The 23,398-nt window shown below is 42.6% G+C and overlaps 5 non-coding genes across 5 annotated transcripts; 2 read left to right on the top strand and 3 right to left on the bottom strand.

Moving 5' to 3' along the window:
• The first annotated feature begins 3,567 nt into the window (after nucleotides 1-3,567).
• Trnaq-uug lies at nucleotides 3,568-3,639 on the top strand. Its single transcript has one exon. It is a non-coding gene; the product is annotated as a tRNA-Gln (tRNA).
• A 995-nt stretch (nucleotides 3,640-4,634) lies between these two features.
• On the bottom strand, nucleotides 4,635-4,716 carry Trnas-gcu. Its single transcript has one exon. It is a non-coding gene; the product is annotated as a tRNA-Ser (tRNA).
• Nucleotides 4,717-6,827: 2,111 nt separating this feature from the next.
• On the top strand, nucleotides 6,828-6,899 carry Trnaa-agc. The gene has a single exon. It is a non-coding gene; the product is annotated as a tRNA-Ala (tRNA).
• A 1,646-nt stretch (nucleotides 6,900-8,545) lies between these two features.
• On the bottom strand, nucleotides 8,546-8,617 carry Trnaa-ugc. The gene has a single exon. It is a non-coding gene; the product is annotated as a tRNA-Ala (tRNA).
• Nucleotides 8,618-22,764: 14,147 nt separating this feature from the next.
• Trnat-cgu lies at nucleotides 22,765-22,838 on the bottom strand. The gene has a single exon. It is a non-coding gene; the product is annotated as a tRNA-Thr (tRNA).
• Between the last annotated feature and the right edge of the window lie 560 nt (nucleotides 22,839-23,398).

Raw genomic sequence — 23,398 nt, 5'->3', positions numbered from 1 at the left:
TTGAGACAGGGTCTCCCTGTAGTCCCAGCTGACCTGAACTCACTATGTAGACCAGGCTGGCCTTGAACTCACAAGGATCTGCCTGCCTCTGCCTCCCTAGTGCTGGGATTAAAGACATGTGCCACCACGACCAGCTTATTTATTTATTTAATTTATTTTTTGACAAGGTCTTACTATGTAGCCCTGCCTAGCCTGGAACTTGCTATATAGGCTAGGCTAGCCTTGAACTGACAAAGATCCACCTGCCTCTGCTCCTGAGTGCTGGAATTAAAGGCAATGTGAACCACACCTAGCTGAGCACTTTTTCTGAGCTCACATTTTGTGCACTTTCTCTTTATGCTTTTACTACATAGTATCTCTAATTTGTGCTGTTTAATTTTTCATACCATTTAAAGTTTTATATTCTTTTTGATATGAAAGGAACAATCATTGTGTATTATTCTACAATTTGACTTTAAAAAAATGCATATTAAATTTAACCTGTAGTCATATGCTTAACTGTAGATCATTTTTATTTATTTATTTTTAATTAATTGCTTATTTTTTTTATTAAGACAGGATTTGACTATGTAACCCTGACTGGCCTCAAACTTCCATTAATCTTCCTGACTCTGCCTCTCTAGTGCTGGGACTATGAGCCATCATGCCCAGCTCTGATTAATTTTAAAACCAACTTTATTGACATATACTTTATACATGGTAAAATGCACCCACTTAGATATAAAGATGTAAATCTTGATGGATTCTGAAACGTTTACACAGATACATACATGAACACTCTTATATGTGCATATTCCACTGCAATAATCAAGATACAAAACATTGCATTAACTACCACCCCCTCCCCCCGCAAATCTCACCAATCACGTAGTTTGCTCTTGTAGTCTAGTATTAAACAAATACAGTACAAATTGTTTATCCATTCTCCTGTTGGGGTGGTTTGAGTGAGAATGTTCCCCATAGACTCCAAGTATTTGAACATTTTTGTCCCCAGTTGGTGGTGCTTCTAGAAGGTCTTAGAAAGTGTGGGAATGCTGGGGGAAGCTTTTCACTGGGGGGGAGGGGCTTCAAGAGTCCTTAAGCCTTGCCAGATTTTCCAATCATGCTCTGCTTCCTGTGCCTGCTTGAAGATGTGTTCCCTCTGCTTTCTCCACCTCCGTCCGCCACACCTCCCCTGCCATTATGGACCCTAACCCCAATAAACTCTTCCTTCTATAAGTTCCCTTGGTCATGGTGTTTTCTTACAGCAACAGAAAAGTAACTAATACACCAGTGAATGGACATTTGGTTGCTTTCAGTTTGGGTTTGTTAAGTCTTGATGTTTATAAACATCCAAATATCACAGCCCCTTGAAGTGCGTGGCATTTAACTAAGCTTAGATCTATAGAGTTGTGCCACTAAGCACTTGCTTACCATGTAGGAGGGCTGTGTTTGATCCCCAGCACAAAAGAGAAATAAGTAAATTTATAAGACATAGGGTATTCATATCATCAATTTTATTAGGTTACATCAAATTGTTTCCTGAACTGGTTATAATGACACCCACATAAAACTCATACTGTGGCTTTAGTTGATGGACACTGCCACCAACAGTTGATACTTTAATTTGGGCTAATCTGGTAGGTATAAAACAGTATTTGATTGGATGCTAAACATGTATTTCTATGATTTAAAATTATATTGCATATATTTTTTATATCCACCAGCAGAGCTGATCAGGATTTTCTTCTTTGAAGTGCTGTTTTGCTTATCTTTCCTTCACTGGCTTGCATTCACTTCTTTATCTGCTTTGTCAAACACATGTGGTGCTTAGCGGATTCACATTTTATGGGGTGGATTTTTTTGGAGGGGTAAGACAGGTTCCTATGTATCCCTGGTTAACCTCAAACTCATCACATAGTTGAGGATGACCTTAAACACTTGATTTTCCTGCCTCTGCCTCCCAAGTGTTGGGATTACAGGAGCTCATCACCATGCCTGGCTAGTCTGACATTTCTAAGTCATCCCCCATCCTGACATTCTACAATCTTAAAATGCTGATGAAACACAGAAATAAAGGACATATAAAACACAAAGTGGAAAATTTTAATATAAAATAGAGTGAAAATTTTTAAATTGCCCCGTGTGGTGGTGCACGCCTTTAATCCCAGCACTCAGGAGGCAGAGGCAGGCAGATCTCTGTGAGTTTGAGACCAGGTTGCTCTATATAATGAGTTCCAGGCCAGCTGAAGCTACAGGGAGACCCCTGTCTCAATGAGACCAAAAAAAATTTTTTTTAATTATGGACTAGAGAGATGGCTCAACAGTTAGGAACACTGACTGACTGCTCTTGCAGAGGACAGGTTCTCTTACCAGCACCCACATGATGGCAAACAACTGTCTTTAACTCCAGTTCCAGGGCATCTGACACCCTCTTCTGTCCTCTGCAGGCATTGCACACACGTGTGCACTTACATATATGCAGGCAAAACACTCATATACATAAAATAAAATATTGTTTAAATTTTTGTTTTAATTTTAAGTTATATATTAATAAATGTAACAGGAAAAATAACTGCAACAGTTGTAAAAATTCCTCATTGCGAAAGTACACACAGGCAACTGACAGAAATGCAACTTTACTCAGAACTTTTCTCATAATTGTAAGACAAAGTTTAAAGTTAAATAGCAAATTTCTCACATTAAATGTCTAGATACACACTTTAAAAGACAATCTTATATATTAATAAAGTTTTTAATGAGATAATTGAGCTGACTTCTTGCTGGTTAATTTGTCCAGTCTGGGCTGGATTAATGACAATGCTACTCTCTGGAGCCAATGTATATTTAAACTGTTTCTATGTTTTTTTTTAATAACACGAAGTAGAATATCCTGTTTCACAGAGGCATATTGAGAGGAATAAGAGATTTTAATGCTATCTCAGCAAACTCAGGATGCTTATTTTTTAGTTTTACCCAAAATTAAGCGAGTGATATTATATTTTTAAATTTTATTTTCAATGCTTTGTTGTTAGCCAGCCAAATCACAACCCCCAAAATGAACTGCGCATGTGTGTGTCAAAATTCCTCCTTTGTAGGGCCCTTCCTGTAGCCTTGGGAGAGGTTATTCTATCTAAACAAATTTTTGTAAAATTTGAAAAAATATGCTATTAAAATGAAAATTACCTGAGATAACGTCTCTCTTTATTCCTGTTTTATCCCCAGGTACTTCATGCCTTGTCACAGTCATGTCTAATTTTGTGTTTCTTTGGGTTTTGTTTGCTTTGTTGTTGATTGGGTGTTTTGAGACAAGACTTTCTCTGACTGAGATTCTCATAAAATCTAAGCCTTCCCTCAATATCTTCTCCAAACTAATTTGTTCCCAAGAGAAACAAGAGCACCGCAGTCTTCTGGATTGTATTTTATGCAACAGGAAAAATAACTTTTCTTTTCTCATAATTGTAAGACAGAGTTGGCAGGTCTCTCGAGACAGACCTTTGTCTTTCTAGTAAAGCTTAACCTAACTGTTCCAAACCTTAGTTACTACAAAGTTCCACAACTCTGAGTATACAGCTAGACTTTTATGTCGGTTCCATGGTGTAATGGTTAGCACTCTGGACTTTGAATCCAGCGATCCGAGTTCGAGTCTCGGTGGGACCTTTAAGAGAAGCCCCTTTTATAGCTTCTAATTTGACACCGGAATGTGGAAAAAACTTGTTTCTCTACAGCGAACCTTGTTCTAGGGACGCATTTCTAGCCACGGTATCAGGGACAAAGGCAAGAAGCGCTGGGAAACAATAGTACAGATTAGAAAACAGCTGATTGGCCCATAGGAACTAAATTAGGAAGAAACAAGTATTTGGGGTTGGGGGGGGCAGGGTGTTGTTTTTGTTTTTTGTTTTGTTATTTGGTTTTGGAGTGTTGTCTCCAGATCCTTCTGCCTCCGTCTTCCAAAGTGCTAGGATCATAGTCCGTGAGCCACTGCACAAGGAGGCAGGCTTTAAATCTGCCGCTCCGTTTTCAGATTTACGGCTTACTTTAATATTTTCCTTTCCTCCTATGTAATGGGGAAGCAAATTGAATCCTACTTAATTCTTTTTAAAAACTTTTTTTTTTACTTATTTTATCTTATGTGTATGAGTATTTTCCCTGCATATGAGGGCATCGGATTGTTAGTCGCCATGTGGGAGCTGGGAACCTAGCCCAGGTCCTCTGGAGGAAGAGCCAGTGTTCTTAACCGCAGAGCCATATTTCCAGCCCCTAATTTAATTCTTATTGAAACTGAGAACAAGATTTGAAATGTGACATCTGGACTAGTTTGTCAGAAATTACCCCAAGGACTCACTACGGATGAAGACTGCTGGGTCTTAGTCTTAATCTACTGCATTATAATCTTGCACGGTATGTTCCTGAATGTGTGATTCAAACTGATCCTTCATTAAATCAGTTTTTTACACTGAGCTCAAGGCCCTGATAAGTAAATTTCAGACCACCTTGGGTTGCAGAGAGAGAGACCCTGTCTAAAAAAAGGCGAAAAACCCAGTACTGAGGACGCGGAAGTCAGTAAAGACAAAATCAGCAACATTTAGCAGTTCTGAATGAGGGCTACGCACACCAAAGAAATGTCATCACAGCAAACAATAATCAACTTCCACCGACGAGGATGGGATTCGAACCCACGCGTGCAGAGCACAATGGATTAGCAGTCCATCGCCTTAACCACTCGGCCACCTCGTCACACCCTGCAGCCCACCCACAGTCACTTCAGTAGTAACCACTCTGATCGTCTTTGCTCTGGAATGAATTTGGCCCTTACAACCACACGCAGGATCAGATATTTTTAGGGACGTTTCAACAGCAAGCTTAAAACTAACGAACGGCAACGTGGTTCGCAGGCCGAAGGTACCCCGGGTGCCCAAACCCAGGACCTCGGAAGGCACGTTCACGAAAGAGCGGGATTTCAGCTCGGGTCTGCAGGCGGCGCGGCTTTTCCCGGACGCCGAGCCCCTCCGCCCGGCACCCGCGCCGCACCCGGGGGCCGGAGGTTTCAGGGAACAGCAAAACGAAAGCTAGACTCTGGGACTCCCTTGTATTTGCTTCTGTAACATACTGGTCTCCTAGGAGACGCCTTCGCTTCTCTCTGGTACCTTCTGTGGAGCTGGGGAAGGCTCAGTCCCCATCCCTCACGTGTGACTGTGGATGAAAACCGCACTGAAGAACGCGGAGGGGAGCAAAACGCACCCTCGAGCCCTGATCGGGCTGTTTGGTTCTCAGTCATCTGTAAGATGATTTAATGCGGCCGTAGTTCAGCCTGTCACCTGGGACAGCCCACTTAACAACTCCATCCTCCCGACTCCCATTTTTCGTCTGTCCAGAAGGAAGCTAAATTTAACCACGTAAGATATAACCAGCATCAAGAAACCTCCTTCCAAGTCTAGCTAGGTGACGCACCCCGGAAATCCCCACAGACGAAGGTTGATGCGGGGATTGTCGCGAGCTCCAGGACTAAGGGTTCATTTGTTTCATGAATCAAATAATAGTACTTATTGGTTTGAATGAAGTCAGTTATTGCAGTTTTCCATGAGGCTCGAGTCCGGACTTCCGTGCACTGTCAATCACTGCTGGTTTATTTCCTTTGCCCCAAAGAACTCTAGTTCATACTGGTGTTTATTGTTTTCTCAGACTGAGAATGGAACTCAGGAGAGTCTTGACTAATGTGAAATCCTAAATTCAATCCCCCACATTACAAAAGGGCTGGGGTGCGGGTGGGGGCTGTTTGGGGGACCCCTGGGTATGGAAGCTTCCCTATTAGAGAAATACTTAGATATACAAGTTTTCCTGCACTGAGACAGCTTTTTCTTCAATTACAGGGCAATGACTTTTCACTCAGTGCGTTGGGGTGTAGTAGGTATACAGTACCAGTCCTTGAACAAATGAATAAATTACCGAATTTTAAAATCTAGATTTTAAACAAAAGAATCTCCCTAAGTCAAAGTATCCAGAACGGCCGTTTTCCTACTGTTTACGTTTCTTGAGACAAGGATTTCTCAAGAATTTCCTTAGGGCTCCTTTTTGGGTTGGGGAACATGCAAAGTGCGTTTTAAGTTGTTCATCATCATCCATAAGAAAAGACAACCCAGGGAAAAAGGAGACCAAAGAGACCACCACCACAGGCTATACGGAAGCAGACATCACTGGCTGGGAAAGCTTGAACTGCAGTTAGTAAATCGCGGAGAGTTGAAGACCGCAAGGACTGTACCCTGCAGAGACCTCACAATTCCTTGAGTTGTCCCTCCACGGGTCCACTCTTCTGACTGTGAAGACCAGAGAATTCAAATTTCCACCACCTTCCGCCTCTTTAAGTCCCTGCAACCTCAACACGATCTTGGGGATTGTGTGTTGAGGGGCAGGTGACCCCCTCAGACCTCATTCTACCGGGAGCGCAGTGTCTGGAAGGATGGCCGCCTCCACGTGACCAATGCACTCTTTCTCTTCATTTCATGCCAATCCTGTGAGTTTGTTTCACCAAATCTTATCTCCAACCTGGGCCTAAATTTCATCAGCAGCCCTCCTAGCATTGGTCTTTGTGTTCCCGACGTTGCGGGTTAGGTTTTTCTGAGAGCACTGAAGACAGAAAGAAAGGAAGGTGGAGGATAAGGGAAGTCTGCCAGACGCCCTCGGAAGATCCAGCAATCGGGAAGGATCCCAGTTGCATTAACGACAGCGGTTGGTCCTGAAGAAAATATGAGGGTTTCAGAAGGAGCAGAACTAAAAGCAGCCTCTGCCACTAGCATTGGAGTCTTGAAACTTCGACAGGTGATCATGGCGCTCAACCTGTAAACAGCGATGGGGGTGTAGCTCAGTGGTAGAGCGCGTGCTTAGCATGCACGAGGCCCTGGGTTCGATCCCCAGCACCTCCATGTGTACTTCTGTTGTCTTTCGATCCCGGGGAGTGGATCTCTTTCAGTCTGCTGTTTTCAGCACAAGGAAGCTGCAATCCAACTTCTGAGAGGTAAACCTCCCGCGACTCTTCTCTGAATGGTGGCTGAATGTATTTGCTGTGTTCAAGCTTCCCTATTGCCACAAGGAGTCAAAACCTTTGAATGGAGAGTTATGACAGGAAGAGAGGTTTTTTACCTATGGGAACCCAGCGACAGCTTGCTTTAGACTCCCAACCCCACAGCTTGTAAACAGACAGATCTGGCAGACTTCACTTGTTTTTTTTCATTTATCTCCTCTTTCCTGACCTTCCGCCTCACTCCATTTATAGGAAAGATCATTATGGGCCTCAAGCCTGTAATCCCAGCACTCCAAAGGCAGAGGCAGGAGAATCACTTAAGTTGAAGATGAGCTTTGGCAACCCAGGCCTGCCAGGGCCACAGACTAAGAGCACAGGGAGTTCTAAAACTAAAATCACCCATTTGAGTCCTGAACTTTGGAACCTTGGTATGTCGGTTTCTTCAGTCATTTCATGTGAACTGCCTCAAAAAGGGCATGACCTGGGGTAGGCAGTCCTTTGAAGCCGAGGCAGCCTGGAAAGGCCCCGATAGCTTCAGGTTGCTGAGACATCAAGTTCTTCCTTGAGGGTGAATCTTGGAAGAGACCTTTGGCCCATCACATTTGGTCAGAGGGAATGTCTGCTTATATACTGAGGTCCTGACAGATTTCTCTGAAGGATACCTGTACTCTTTAACACTCTACCCAGCAGCACAAACCAAACCGATACACACAAAAGATAGGGAAAGGATACAGACATATTAGCTAAAGGAAGAGAGCTAGGGGCTAACAGGGATGTGAAGTGATGCTTGAAGTCATTAGTAAGGAGAGAACTATACAGTTAAATAAAAATAGAATTTCAAGTTTCAGGAGGCAACTAGCAAAAGTTAGAGATCTGAGTAAAGTCAAAGCTGAAAACAATCACCAAATGAAAAGGCAGCGCACATAAATGGGGAAGAAATGTTTGCAAACCAAGAGTTAAATGTTGGCAAATTCATCTCTGATCACATCTCCTTGGTGCAGAAGACAAATAATGGGGACTCCTAAGGACAGAACAGGGACCTTTGTGCAGATTATAAACTCCACACCTCATCATAACCTTACATATTATATTTCTGTTCTCTCTCTATCTTCTATCAAAACATAAATTAATGTAATTTGATTAGATCTTTGTTCAATATTGTTTCCAAAATTCAGATCTTGAGAAAAAAGTTATTCTTTAGTTTACCCAAATGACCACTGAATTAGACCAAGCCTCATTTAAAAAGCAATTGAAGAAATGGCTTACAGTAGGTTTTATATGTGACACGAAAAAAAAAAAAAAAAAAAAAAGTACTGGGGAAAAGACCCACGTAACCACAGGTAACCATAACATTAGCTCAGACAGTTCCTAACACAAAACTCACTCCACTTCTTGAAGGAGAGGATGAGTCAAGGGTGAAGAAATAATGGTAGAATAATCTGTGTCATAACAACACAAGCTAGATTTAAGGTGCATAATGGATTTGGTAATGTTTAAGTGCCTGCATGAGCAGCTAGCTTAAAAGACATACAGACATATACAAGCAAGTGGAGATACCGGGGATCGAACCCGGGGCCTCATGCATGCAAAGCATGCGCTCTACCACTGAGCTATATCCCCGTGCTGTGGGCAGGCCTTTTCTTCTTTACTTGTTCATTAAATTTTTTTTCCATATCTGATGATGTAGAGTCATATAATTTTGCCACCTTTTTCAATCTGTAATTATAGAAATACAACCAGGTTGGCTAAAAACAAATTCTTATTGAATAAATAATACCACTCAAAGCTTATCTGTACTTTTGTTTAACATCATTTGCCACAATTTACAAATACAAATTTACATTACTTAAGTTTATTCCCCACTCTGATAAGGAAAGCAGACTGATGTTTCCCAACCCTCTATATGAAATCCATAGCACTGGGCCTGGCACATAACTACCAGAAAATGTTGAGAAAGAAAGTTCAGGTGTGTTCTATTGGAGACATGAGATACAATACAGTACAAAGACTCTTGCAAGGGAGGGGGCGGTGTTAAAAAAATTCAATTCAGGATGGCATGAAAACTAAGATAAACATAGCACCTTACTGATCAGAAATTGATGAAAAAACATGACGAGCAGGTGAACAAGGTCAAGATCAATCACGGTGGTTCGTGTGAGGCTGTGTTCCTCGGATTCTGCCAATCTTCTGAATGCCTGCGTTGAGCTTCCGCTCACCGGCCAGCGATGACTCATAGCAGGTGGAAGGCAGGAGTCAAGCAAAGGCTGCATATGGTTTTACAGAATTCATGTTTGTCAGAGGTCTACAGAGAAGTGAAATGCAGGTAGCTGTTGAGTGGGGTTCCTTCCTCTCCTGGTAACGCTGAGCTGGGGACACCTGGCTGGTGGAGTTTATTTGACCGTTCTGACAGCGATTGGTATTTTTAAAAAATGACCAAGACTTGCTGGGTCACCAATCTGGACGTTCCGGGGCCTCTGACGCATCTGACATTTCCAAGACAGAGATGGACACCCCTCGTCGTGGACGGGAGGGTGGGAAAATAGGGAAGGGGATCAAAACCTAAGGTGAAACTTTGGAACTAATTGAAAAGTGAATAAACTCAAAGTAAGCTGGGCGTCATCTCTGTACTCGGGAAGAGGAGGCAGGAGGATTGCTGAGAGTTCCAGACTAGCCTGTACTACACAGTGAGAACCAAGTCAACCGGAGCTATAAAACAAGACCCTTTCTCGGACAGAAAAAAAGAGGGGATGAATATGTAAGGAGAGAGAGAGAGAGAGAGAGAGAGAGAGAGAGAGAGAAAGAGAAGAGAGAAGAGAGAGAAGAGAGAGAGAGAGAGAAGAGAGAGAGAAGAGAGAGGAGAGAGAGGAGAGAAGAGAGAATATATGAAAGAATGGATATGGCTTTGCCCCCGCCCCAAGTCGCAAGCCCTTTGCGAGCATGGACTTGGTACGTCGGAGAGAAAGGGCCTCCTGGTGAAGCGGGGCTGACCCACAAGACCACACCGCGCAAATCTCCGGCGGTTCGCGCCTCCGGCAGGGCAGGAGAACAGGGTTCCTTCCTCTCCAGCTCTGGCCCCGCGTCTCCATCCCCGAGTGGTCTCCGCCCACCCTGCCTGTTCTCCGGGCACAGCGCGAGCGCGGGAGGGCGCTGGGGTAGGCCGGAAGTGGCGAGTCCTTGGGGCTCAGACCCTCGGCGGTGTCCATGGCAACAAAACACAACAACTGCCCCTTTGTTTCTGTTACATACTCCTGCATCCAGGCAGAAAAAGTATCTCCGAACCCCCAAAAGAAGGACACCTCTGACCTCAAGACTTCTTCTCGAGGCTGTGGTCGCTATTCTGGGGTGCTAAGAAGGTGGAGTGCGCCGCCGCCGTCCGTCGCCTCACTTTTAGGGGAGCCACCGCCTCCCTTCCTGTTTTCCTACTTCGCGGCCTGGACCTAGAACCCACTCTCCCACCACCGCGATGTGCGCTGCGTCTTCCAGAGGCGCCTGCTAGAGATCGCTCGGCTAGGATACCCCAGCAGGGGAGGAGTACTGTACCCGTGAGCTAGGTCGGAGCTGACTTTCTAATAGAAAAGCACCTCCAAGCACAGGGTCATTCCGGAGCCTCCTGCAGATGCCGCAGCTCTTCCCACTTTAGCAGCGATGTTGGACTTCGCCCGAGTTCTTGGCTGGTTCCTGGGACCCCTTTGATCCAAGGCCCAGCTGTAGCCACGAGTGTCCCCTCCTCTTCGGTCGACTTCATGTATTCCCTCGGGTGCTAGGCTACCCCTAAAATGAAGCATCTGGCGGCACCCTGAAATGGGAGAGGCTCCGGGGGGCTCTGGCTTCTCTTCTACTCAGATTCTCGTATTGATTTTCTAGCTAAAATCACCTGGAGGATGCAGAGCCAATGCCAGAGGTTTTCCTCCTAGGCGAAATCAGTTTGTCAGACGTAACCCAACCCAATGGCCCACACCCGCAAAATTTGCATCGACGAAGCTTCAACTCTAAATAAAGTGTAGTTCCAGAAAAAGATCACTATGTTTGGAATAAAATGGAGGGGGGGCGTTTCTACACACACACACATACATGCACATACACACACATAGACATATGCACATGCATACATGCACACATACAAAAACACATGCATACACACCTACATGCATAACACACATACACGTGTCTATACACACAGGCAGGCACATTCAGTGAAGGCCACAGGCATATGGTTGTCCCACTCCCAGCTGTGGAAAGTAGTAAGGAAAAAAGTTCCAGAGCTAGATTCTCTCTTAGGTCCATATTTGGAGGAAGTACTCTTTAAATTCTTAAGAGCCGTGGAGACAAGGGCCAATTTGAAAGGAATTCCATCTTTCAAAATGCATGTTAAATTATCTGGGGCTAAAATGTTGGGTCTGGTCAGGGTTCAAAGCAAACCCCAGTGACCTAAATTTCACAGCTAGGAATGAAAGGCTAGGTACTGGGTTCTCTGTTGATTTTCTGAGACCAGGCTTAAGAGAGATGCCAGGGGTGTTCCCATGTTGTCAGAAGAGAAATTCTGAGACCAGTCAGGAGAAAAGCTAGGAGTAAAGAATGAAGAGCTTCCTAGCTGCTGCCTTCCAGTGAAGTCCACCTCATCCCCTTGGTTGTGGCTGAGAAACTGAAGTCTCTGGGTCTTTACCAGAGAATGGATCAGACGCCCCACCAGAGTGGAGTCTGACTTTGTTGGATGTGATGTGGGAAAATGTGGAAGCGTCTCACTAACCTATGACTAGTGAGTGATACAGAGCTATATTTAGTGCTGGAGAGATTTTTCTGGTGAATTCCAATAACAAAAAGACAAGAATTTGATAAGTATTACAAAGACTTCAAACAGCCCACTGTCACAAATCTGTGGCCCAGCTTCTCATCCCTGCCAATCTGTTCACTTTTAGCTGTTCAGCCTGTGGTCAACACTGATCACTGAGGAAGTGTCTTTGAGGCCTTTATTTGGGATTGGGATTTGGGACTGCATTTTCAATTTAGTTGCTATTGACATATCCCCCAGCTCAAAGTCATGGCCAATACACTAGTAAGTCCCTCAGCTGCCACCTCCTCTCCCCATCCCTACCTCCACCTCCTCCTCTTGTTCTTTTTCTGCTATGTAGCTATTATTGGCCTGGAACCCACCAAGCACCTAGGCTGGCCTCAAACTCCCGAGTACTGGAGTACAGGCCTGAGTCACTAGGCCTGGCTAGAGTGCCAGCAGCATTCTTTATACCTACTACACTGGTTTTAATCTGTAGCCCTTTTTTAGTCATTCTTGGGATTTCCATCACTCCTCTTATATGGCCAATCTTTGTTGGGGACCCCTGTTGTGTAAAAGTAGTAGTCTCTCCATGTCTGGACAGCCCATGAGCTCGAACTCTCCTTTGAAGTAGCCGCCATAGAAAACATGGCCTCTGGCTCTGGGAATACCATGCTTTCCTGTGTGATTTTTCAAGCAGTCTGACAGTCTAGCAGCCTGGCGGGGGCCCATTTCCACATACAAATGAGGCATCCCCAAAATACCTATCAGCTAAAGCTTTTATCACTACCCCCATGGTATAAAATGTCCTGGTTTTCTCTCAATATTGGAGCTGGATCACTAGGAACTAGAGCTGGGACACTGAGACTTGGAGCCAAGCAGAGCCACTTAATAAAGACCAGTAACACGGAAAGCTGAATCCTGTGTCTCACTGCCTACGATCCAGTCTCTCTGGGGGGCGCTATCCTTCCGTCATCGGCTCACGGAGACCTAGCTTTAGCCGCCTCGCACCTCTCCTCGTGACCCGGCAGCTGACGGGTCCCGAATTCAGAGAGAGAGTGCACCGGTGAAATTAGGGCGGAACTCGGCCGGGCAAAGCCCCGGCAGCAGAGACTTTCAGCACCTCAGCAGCGGACAGCGACGCGGGACGCTACCAGACCCGCCATCCTCCAGGTGCGCAGTGGAGACGCAGATGCCTGCGGGACTCGCTGCGCTTCCAGGTGCGCGCAGGGGCCCCGAGATCCCTGCGCGCCCCATAAATCTTTGCTGTGCCATGTTTCATTCATTATAGCCCCTAGCATATTAATCACAGTTGCTTTAAGAATGTGCTCTGTGTGTGTGTGTGTGTGTGTGTGTGTGTGTGTGTGTGTAGCCCAAGATAAGGTGCTAGGGAAAAGGCCTTTGGTGAAATGGTAAGAGCTATATGGGCAAGGAACTCTTCTGTATTCCATAATTAGTCTCAATCTTTCAATGAACCTGTAATTGCAAACTGAGTGACAAGTGTCACATGCCCCTTGGAGACATAGGACAGCAAGGGTGCGCTGGATGCTTCTGTTCCCTTGGGTCAGCTGAGATCTGATAAAACACAGCAGAATAGTTTAACCACCTGTGGTTCTTTTTCTGATTTCAATCTTTCCAAATGTCACTTCATATAAATGCTTATACCTAAAGTCTTTGTCAGATAAAGGCTGTTTTTGTAACCATTTGCTCTGAACTGGGTCTGGTTACTTTCAGATGATTCTAAAGTTTTCAGTGACATTGAATTGCATAAATCTTTCTGGCATTTAAGACCTGTAAAATCCACACAATTCTTATACAACCAACTACACAAAATATATTTTAGAGAAGTTGCCAAATGACCGTAAAGGATAGTCTTTGTCTATTTAAGTACTGTAGAGTTGGGGATATAGCTCAGTGGTAGAGGTCATGATTTACATGCATGAGGTCCTGGGATCAATGCCCAGTTTCTTATTCTTAAATATCTACCTCCTGTCAGTTTTCAAGACTGACTCTTGATAAACAGACACTTGAATTTTAGCACTCTTGACATTTCTAAGCAATTTAAACTAGTACCAAAATAAGATTTGAGAGAAAAATATGCTACTGAGGAAAAAGAAAAAAACCCCACAGATTTTTCACTGCCAAGACCACTCAGACCTGGTACTACAAAGCTTTTTTTGCAGCTTTGCTGTAACACCAGGATCTGAGATGGAAAGTCGGGTAACGCAGCAGTGAAGCTTGTGCCAAAGTAAAGAACTGATTTGTTTCCACCAAGCCTTTCTTTTCACAATAGTTCTTTGATATTTGTCACAAGTGCTTCTGTGTTTCCAAAAAGCATATTTTATTTCTCATTCCTTCTGTTTCACAAGAGATCATATTTAAAACCAAATGTTAAATATAAAATGCAATAATAGTATAAGTGGACAAAAGTAGAACTGTTATAATTTCTAATTATAGTTGGCTGCCTGGAGCTAAGAAGGTAACTAGGAAAAATTGTAGACAAAGTACCATCTTCTGCTAAGAAGAAAGCTGATTAGAAACGTCTGAGAAGGGAAGCTATGATAGTACACACTTGGAATCCCAGAACTTGGCAGGTAGGGGAAGGAGAATCAGTTCAAAGTCATTCTTGGCTATACAACAAGTTCAAGGCCAACCCGGGCAATTTGAGAACCTGTCATGAAAAAAGAAGAAAATTAACACTACTGGTAACAAGACAGTCAAGATATGCCTCCTGATACAATGTTCTGAAAACAACAGCACATTGGAAAATTGAAAATTGAAAAGTCAGTTCCCTAGTTCCTCTGCAAAATATCTAACCTGAATCTTCTCTTAAGAGATTAATAGAATAACCCAAAGGCAAGAAGTTTTTGTAAAATAACTGGCCTGGACTTCTCAAAATTGACAACATCAGAGAGAGAGAGAGAGAGAGAGAGAGAGAGAGACAGACAGAGACAGAGAGATACAGACAGAGACAGAGAGAGACAGAGACAGAGAGAGAGACAGAAAGAGATGAGAGAGAGATGAGAGTCAGAGACAGAGAGACAGAGAGACAGAGAGAGAGACAGAGACAGAGACAGAGAGAGAGAAAGAGACAGAGAGAGGAGAGAGAGATCACAGATTAAAGGAAATGAAAAAAGATAAAACCACTGGATTATCAAGTTTTCTTTTGGTAAAAAGAAGATTTTTAGGAACAGCTAGCAAGATTTAGGTAAGGTCTGTATATTAGATAATGGTATTGTATCAATGTAAATGTCTGATTTTGATCATTGTATTGTAATTATGTAAGATAATATTCTTTCTTCTGGGAAACATTCCAAAGTGCTCAGGGGTAAAGGACTGTCTTGTGCACAAGTTATCAAGTTATTCTCAAATGGCAAATGATTCAGTATCTATTTATCATCTATCTATCTATCATCTATCTAGCTATCCATCTATCCATCCATCCATCATCTATCTATCTACAAAAGAGAGAGAAGATTCACATTTGAGCACAGTGGGTAAAGGATTGATGATAGTCGATCTTCATTATCAACTTAATTGGATTAAAAAATGTCTAGGGCATTCGTGAGCTGTACCTCTGGTTGTATCTGTGAAGATGTTTCCAGAAAAGATTAACTAAAGGAAGAAGATTCTCCATGAATGAGTCACATGAAGTCTTATACTGAATTAAAGGACAGAAAGAGAAGGCTAGCAGAACACTGGGTTTCCTCATCTGCCAAGATGTGAGAAAATAACCTCCCACGGCCATGCCTTCTCCAACACAATGGACTCTACCCACCGAACTATGAGTCAAAAAACCATTCCTCCCTTAAGTTGCTTCTTATCAGGAATGTAGTTGTAGCAATGAGAAAAGTAACTAATACAGAATCTGTAGAAATTCTCTGTCTTGTTCTTGCAAATCTTTGTAAAATAAAATTATTTTAAAAATAAAAGTTAGTCCCAGCACTTGTGAGGCATAGACAGGGAGGCCAGCCTGGTCTACATAGTGAGTTCCAGGCCAACTGGGGTTACAGGGAGACCCTATCTCAAAAAGATCAAAAATAAATACATAAAAATTTTTAAAAGTAAAAATAGAAGTTAAAAAGAATTAAGTTGTCTTAGAATAGTCAGGTCACTTGGTAAAGATCCCCATTTTGTTAGTGGCAGGTCCCTGGTGTGCATATAGACTTCAAAATTCCATGCCCTTTTCTCTTTTGCACAATCACTCACTTTACCAGCCTTTCTCTACATTGACATGTACACAGGTTTAGTGTGTACATGCTATAACAATTTGATTAATTAAATTTTACTTTCTCTGAAGAAAGGAAGGCAACTCTAGACTTCAGCAAACTGAAGACCACTTCACTGAACCACTTGTGGGATCCTTGCTGAGTATGCACAGTGAGTAGTTTGAATCACCTTCACTACATAAGAAGACTGACTCCAAAGCTCTTTTAAGCCTTCTTAGATATCCTCAGAAATTATCAGAGGTTGGTTGGAGAGATGTCTCACTGTTTAAGAGCACTGGTTACTCTTTCAGAGGACCTGGGTTCAGTTCCCAGCAGCCACATGGTGACTAACAACTGTCCATAACTCCAGTTTCAGGGACTCTCTTCTGGCCTTTACAGCATTGCATGCACATGGTGCACTTACATATATGCAGGCAAAACACTTATACATACAAAATAAATATATATATTTTTAATTCTCAGAGAACTTCTCCAAGTGTTCTTATTTTGGCATCTACGAACTTCTAATAAGAAACAGAACAGACCCTGCTGGCTAGCTTTCTGGCTAGTGCCAGAAGGTGCCATGCAGGCCACTGGGAGAGAAAAGCTATCAATGGTATTATTCAGTAGTAAACACTGCATGCTACAATATGGGCCTGCCAGGCAAGTTGTGCCCACTGGTGCAATAGTGGCATGAATAATGTGGGAGTAACAAATCACTTTTTATTAGATAAGGCCTGCCTGCTTCATGGGAGGGAAGTCATACCTGGTACTATTCAAAAGTCCTTGGCTCCATGGGACATAGGTCCTGGGGGGGAGCCTGCTACTAATGTCTTGTTAAATGGACATGTTATTAAACTTCCTTCTAAATACATACATATATTTTTTTTATATATATAAATTAGTGCTGCCCTCAGCCTTGACCAAAGAAACTTCTTTCTGCAGTGGTTAGCAGTTAATGTAGAAACTCATAAATGGTCAAAGTGCTGAAAATAAGTAACTATTGAACCCTCAAGCCTAAATGGGATATCTATATCCATTCCCCACCCCAAGGCTCAAGGAGCATGGCAGAGGGGTTGGGGGCAGAATGTAAGAGCTGGAGGATGGAAGAATGTTCTAAAGTGTTGCCTTCTAGGCATGATGTCACCATTGCACTCATGAACTCACTGCAAGATCAGTCAGCATTCCAATAGCCAACACTAATTGAATTCAGTGGGTTAAAAAAAAAAGGAGAGGACATTAAATGGGGAGGAGGATGTATTGGGGGTGCCTAGAGAGTGGGAGGGGGGTTTGGGGATAATTATGTTCTAGCTTGCTTTTTCCGTTGTTGTGACAAAACACTTTGACCAAAAGCAATTTAAGAGAGTAACGATTTATTTCATCTGACACTTCTGACATGACACATCTCACAGGTCACAGTTCATCACTGAGGGAAGTCAGGGCAGGAGCTCAAGCAGGAACTGGAACAGAAACCATCGAGGAGGTTTATTCATTGTTCATGCTCAGCTATCTTTCTTGTAGAGCCTAGGTACTCCTACCTAGGGATGGTGCCACCCACAGAGAGCTGGGCCCACCCACTTCAATTATCAAGACAGTCTCTCACAGACAAAGCCACAGACCAATCTGGTGGAGGGAATTCTTCAATTGAGGGTCCCTCTTTACTGGTGACTCTAGATTATGTCAAATTGACAAAAACTAACCAGGACATGGATGAAATTTTCAAAGAATAACTAACAGACATTCTATTTTTAAAAAAGGAGAAGCCAGGTATGGTGGTGCATACCTTTAATCCCAGCACTCAGGAAGCAGAGACAGGTGGATCTTTGTGAGATTGAGGCCAACCTGGTCTACATAGAGAGGTCCAGGCTGGCTTGGCCTACAGGGAGACTCTGTCCCAAAAAAAAGGAAAAAAAAGAAATAAAAGGAAAGAAAGAAGGAAGAAAAAAGAAAGGAAGGAAGAAGAAAGGAAGAAAAAATGAGGAGGAAGAAGAAGAGGAAAGGCCTGGAGAGATGGCACAACAGTTAAGAGGACTTGCTATTCTTGCAGAGGATCAGAGTTCACTTTCCAGCACCTACCTGGTGGCTCACAACTGTCTGGAACTCCAGTTCCAGAGGATCTGATGCCCTCTTCTGACTTCCAAGCACACTGTATGCACATGGTGGATATGCATATATTCAGGCAAACACTCATACACAGAAAATAAATCTTAAAAAAAAAAAGTTTGCAGCACTGAGCACTGGGAGGCAGAGGCAAGTGGATCTCTATGACTTTGAGGCTATCCTGGTCTATATAGTGAGTTCCTAGCCAGCTGGGGCTACAGGGAGCCAGGGAGAGCCTGTCTCAAAAATACCAGAAAAAAAAAAAAGGTTGGATGTGATGTGCACATCTTTAATTCTAGCACTAGAAAGGCAGAGGCAGATAGAGCTCTCTGACGTCAAAGTTAGTCTGGTCTACATAGTGAGCTCCAGGCCAATTAGGTCTACACAGTGAGACCCTGTTTCAAAAAAAAAAGAAAAAAGAAGCCTGGCATGGTGGCGCACGACTTTAATCCCAGCATATGGGAGGCAGAGGTAGGCAGATCTCTGTGAGTTCAAGGCCAGCCTGGTCTATATAGCAAACTCCAGGCCAGCTGGGGCTACAGGGAGAATCTGTCTCAAAAACAAAAAAAAAAAAAAAAAAAAAGAAAGAAAGAAAAAGAAATTTCCAAGAACTTCCAGTTTGAATAACTAAATGCTTGTTAAAACATTAGAAAATTCATTCATGGGGGGCTGGAGAAGATGGCTCAGCAGTTAAGAACACTGGTTGTTCTTGCCGAAGACCCAGGTTTGAATCCCAGCACCCACATGGCAGCTAACAAAACTGTAACTCCAGTCTCAGGGAATCCGACAGCCCTTTCTGACCTCCCTGGGCACTGCATGACATGGGTGCACTTACCTACATCCAGGCAATACATGCAGGCATGCACACACATAAAATAAAAATAATAAAACTTTTTAAAAAAAACTTAAAAAAAGAAAATTCATTCATGTTAAAGAGAGGAAGAAGACTGGATTTGTTATTATGGAACTATTATTAGGCAAAGGCAATGAATGTACCTGTTTAATTTTTTGGAAAATTTTACACTTTAAGTGGCTCACTGAGCTCCCTGAGGTTACAGAAAAAGACTGTCAGTTTTGAGAAGTTTTCACTCTAAAACTTGGTACCAATTCCTTTTGCTTAACTCATGTTTGGTTTTCTTTTATTTTTTTTCTTTCTTTCTTTCTTTCTTTCTTTTTTTCCTTCCTTTCTTTCGACAGGGTCTCCTGTAGCCCCAGCTGGACTAGAACTATGTAGACCAAGCTGGCCTTGAACTCACAGAGATCCATCCACCTGCCTCTGCCTCCCAAGTGCTGGGATTAAAGGCCTGTGCCACCGCACCTGGCTTTATACTCTGCTCTTTTTATTTAAGTTTAAATCTATTTTCAAAAAAAGAAAAAAAGAAACATAGAAGAACAAATCAAATGTCATAGTATTTTTCCTGGCTAGTAAGTTTTGAAGTATGTATTCATGTCCACTTGCACTTAGGATAAAATAGAAACTCTCCAACATGGCCTTCATGGCCTCCTGTGGTTAGGGTTTGTTCTTCCACAGCCTCATCCCTTGCCCTTAGTTCTTGCTGTTGCAGAGACTCTTTTAATCCCATTACTTTGCCTGACTGCCTGACTGCCTCTTCCTTTGCAGCTGAAGTATCCTCCTTTTTGATGTCATTAATACATTAGTTATTTTTCATGTCACTGTGACCAAATACCTGACAAGAAAAAACTTAAATGAAAAGGAGATTCATTTTGGGTCATAGTTTGGCTACAGTTCATTGTGCCAGGGAAAGCATGGCAGGCAGTAGGGTCAAATGTCAGCTGCTTACTCACATCTCAGCAAAACATAACAGGAGGCAGCTGAGCTATAAACCTCACCATCTGACTTCAGTGACTCACTTCCTCTATTGAGGCTCCTGCTTGTAAGGTTTCACAACTTAAAAAAAAAAAAAAAAAAAAAAAAAAAGTGCGCCACCAGCTGGAGACCAACTATTTAAACACAAGAGATTATGGGGAACATTCCACATTCAAACTTTAACATCTGATTAAACCAAATTTCTTTTATAGGTTCTCCTAAGTGCCAGATGTTCTTTAATTACAGATTCAATATTGTATATGTGTTTGTTATTATGTAATTAATTTCTACCTCTCTTTTCCCCAAACAAACTCTTGTCTCCTTTGGGTACAAAGGTCACTTACTTTTCCACACTTTGGTATGAGTATGCATACAGCTAATAATTTTTGTAATAAATGAGTGGAAGAATAGAGCTCCATAATTACAGCTGTGGTGGTTTGAATAACTGTCCCTCATAGGCTGCAAGGACCAGTATTTAGATACTTGGTCCTTAGTTTGTGGTGCTCTTTAGGGAGCTTATGGAACTTTAGAAGGTGTGGACATGCTGGAGAAAGCGTGTCACTGGGGGTGGGCTTTGAGAGTTCTTAAGCCTTGCCAGATTTCCAGTTTCTCTTTGCTTCCTGTGCCTACTTGAAGATGTGAACCATTTAGCTTTCAGCCACCTCTGCCACCAGGCCTCCCAGCTGGGAAGGACTGTTGCTCCTCTGGATCCATCAGCCAAATAAACTCTATAAGTGGCCTGGCCATCGTATTTTACCACAGCAACAGAAAAGTAACTAATACACCAACTGAAATAAAGGTGATGAGCTATAAGAGAGATTTGAGCATTGATGAGGAAAATTAACCTAATGTGGAACTAATGAACTGTGACTTCAGTATAACTGCTCTGTGTGGTAGATGAGTAAGTACTAACAAATGTGTTTGAAGAGAATCTTAGGTACTCCTAATAGTAAGTGTGCTTGTTGATATACATAGACATACAGAACTTTGGAAGCTTCTACTTATGCTCCAATCATAAAGGCCACTCTGAGCTCAGCCTCAGGCTGAGCCAAGACAAGGCAGACAATCACAGAAACCACAGTCTGTGAGTGCCTTGCGATGCTGCCTCTTGCAGTGGTCTTTCAGGAAGCACTTGCCGCAATGTGTCTTATTTGTTAAAATAGCTAAGACTGTACTGGCATTAGCATATTACCGGAAAGTTACCCTACATTTGCCCCCAAATACCTGCTTCTTTGTAAAGGGGCACATATACTTCTGTATTGGAAAGCTCATATCCACCAATATGATTACTGCCAAGGGATGGCATGAAAAATCCTACAAATACCTGTCCCAAGCTACACTGGCTATTGCCAGTGCCTCATTGTCTCTAGAGCAAATATTTTTCCCAGATTAGAGAGTACACATAGTAAAGAATAAGTTCCTTTGCAACCTGAGTATAGTTTGAGTCTTCTTGACAGGCCAGGTGGTTAATTCCTGTAATGGTATCACACAGAGTTCCTTCCAGAACCCATTTCAATCTTCTCTCACCCAGATATATAATTTCATGGATTTGGCATGCTGGTCTGGACATCTTGACTAGACATCTGCCCCTAATGCCCTAGTTTAGATCAGTTCAGCACTATGAATGTAGCTCAGTGGCAGGGTATTTTGCCAGGCACCTGTGAGACCCCAAGTTCCACCAGCAAAACTGCAAATTGACAGTTTTGACCAGAATGGCATCCTTTCCTAAAACAGCCTAAATATTCTTAATATTCATTTGTGATTTTGAAAAATCATTTTTTTTACATTGATTACAAGTGCTGAGGTTATCCAGGGCCTCACACACAATGCGTAGACCCTGCCACCAAGCTATTGCTCAAGCCCTAGTAGCTGACTCTTGGCTTATGAATGTCAAGGATATTTTTTAGTATTTCATGGACACATGAAGATTTAAAGAAATAAATGAACACCTCAAGAAACACACAAACATTTACCATGGTTTCGTTTTTTGTTTCTTTGTTTGTTTTGAGACAGGGTCTCCCTGTAGCCACAGCTAGAACCCACTATGTAGACCAGGCTGACCTCAATCTAAGAGATCCGCCTGTCTCTAACTCCCGAGTACTGGGACTAAAATCACACACTATCATGCCCAGCCAAAAGTGTATCATCTTTTTGTGTGTTATGCTTACAGACAAAAGTTTCTAGCAGTCTAGTCAGTTTATGTGCCACAGAACTTTAAAAATTACTATTCCAAGCTACACTGGCTATTTCTTTTATGTATATATAAGATGACATGGTGTTTAGGATTATGAGAAATATTTAAAAATTACTATTCCAAGCTACACTGGCTATTTCTTTTATGTATATATAAGATGACATGGTGTTTAGGATTATGAGAAATATTGGGTTTGAATTCTAACCTCATTATTTACTAGTTGTGAGTTTGGGGGTGTTACTTCTTTCCCATTTTCATCTACTTTATCTGTAAAAATGATTATGTTAGTGAGTGTTCCTGTAGGTTACCCATGTGTGAGAAAAGACACAAAATGCAACCTAGTTGGTATTCAATGGGCTTCGGCTATTTTTATCTTTTACAGGTTAAGTAAGATTGCTAAGAGTTTGAGAAATCAGAAGAAAATATTCTAAATGGATTGAGTTGAAACATTTCCAATTTAATTTTAGAAATTCTCTTTGTTGATCTTGAGATCAAACACCAGCAGACCTTGTGCTAGATGGTCAGAGATCTTGAAGTATCAGAAATGGAGAAGGAAGGATAGATTGGAGAGATTAAACCTCCAAATAATCAAACTTTTTTTTTTTTTCAGACTTAAAAATCGGTTTGAATTTGTTAAAAGAAAAATGAAAGTCTCAAGATACACCAACGAGGCCCCGCTGGGACTCGAACCCAGGATCTCCTGTTTACGAGACAGGCGCTTTAGCCAACTAAGCCACAGAGCCACTTACTAAAAGGTTTCCGGTTTCTGGTTAAACTGCACTAGATTAGGTGAAAAGCTATGTTAATTAGGGTCATTGTGTATGTGTTGTTTTAATAGATTCACTCTGTTAAAAGGACAAAAATCACTCCTTTCAGGCCCATCAAAACTGTTGAGCACACTCCGATAGTCATTTTGAAAATGCACCAAGCGAGTCGCCAAAAGCCAGGAACAGGAAGGGATCAGCGAACACTGCTCTAGGCGAGGCGAGACTGGCATCTCTATCTTTGCAGTGGAATAAGACTGTTCTCAAAAGAGATCAGATAGAAGTTTTAGCAAATCAACGGCGTTCCTCCTTGGTTGCAAAATAGCAACTTGAGCAGTGAAAGAAAAAAAAAACAACAAAAAAAAAACCCAAAGATCAACGCTTCAGTCTCTCAAAGCGGTCAGACCTTACTTCTGCAGGAGAAAACTGCAGGCCCCAGGGAAGCCGCTCCACAGTACTAGGATTCAAATCCCAAGAGCCCTCCCTGGGCTGGTCCTGCGGCTCTTACCACTAAGCCCAAGGCTAACCTGGTCTATATA

The sequence above is a fragment of the Nannospalax galili genome, unplaced genomic scaffold (genome assembly GCF_000622305.1).
Source record: "Nannospalax galili isolate Female #2095 unplaced genomic scaffold, S.galili_v1.0 scaffold2324, whole genome shotgun sequence".
NCBI classification, from domain to species: Eukaryota; Metazoa; Chordata; class Mammalia; order Rodentia; family Spalacidae; genus Nannospalax; species Nannospalax galili.
The sequence above is the reverse complement of the archived record's forward strand: the minus strand, read 5'-3'. Positions and strand labels throughout refer to the sequence as shown.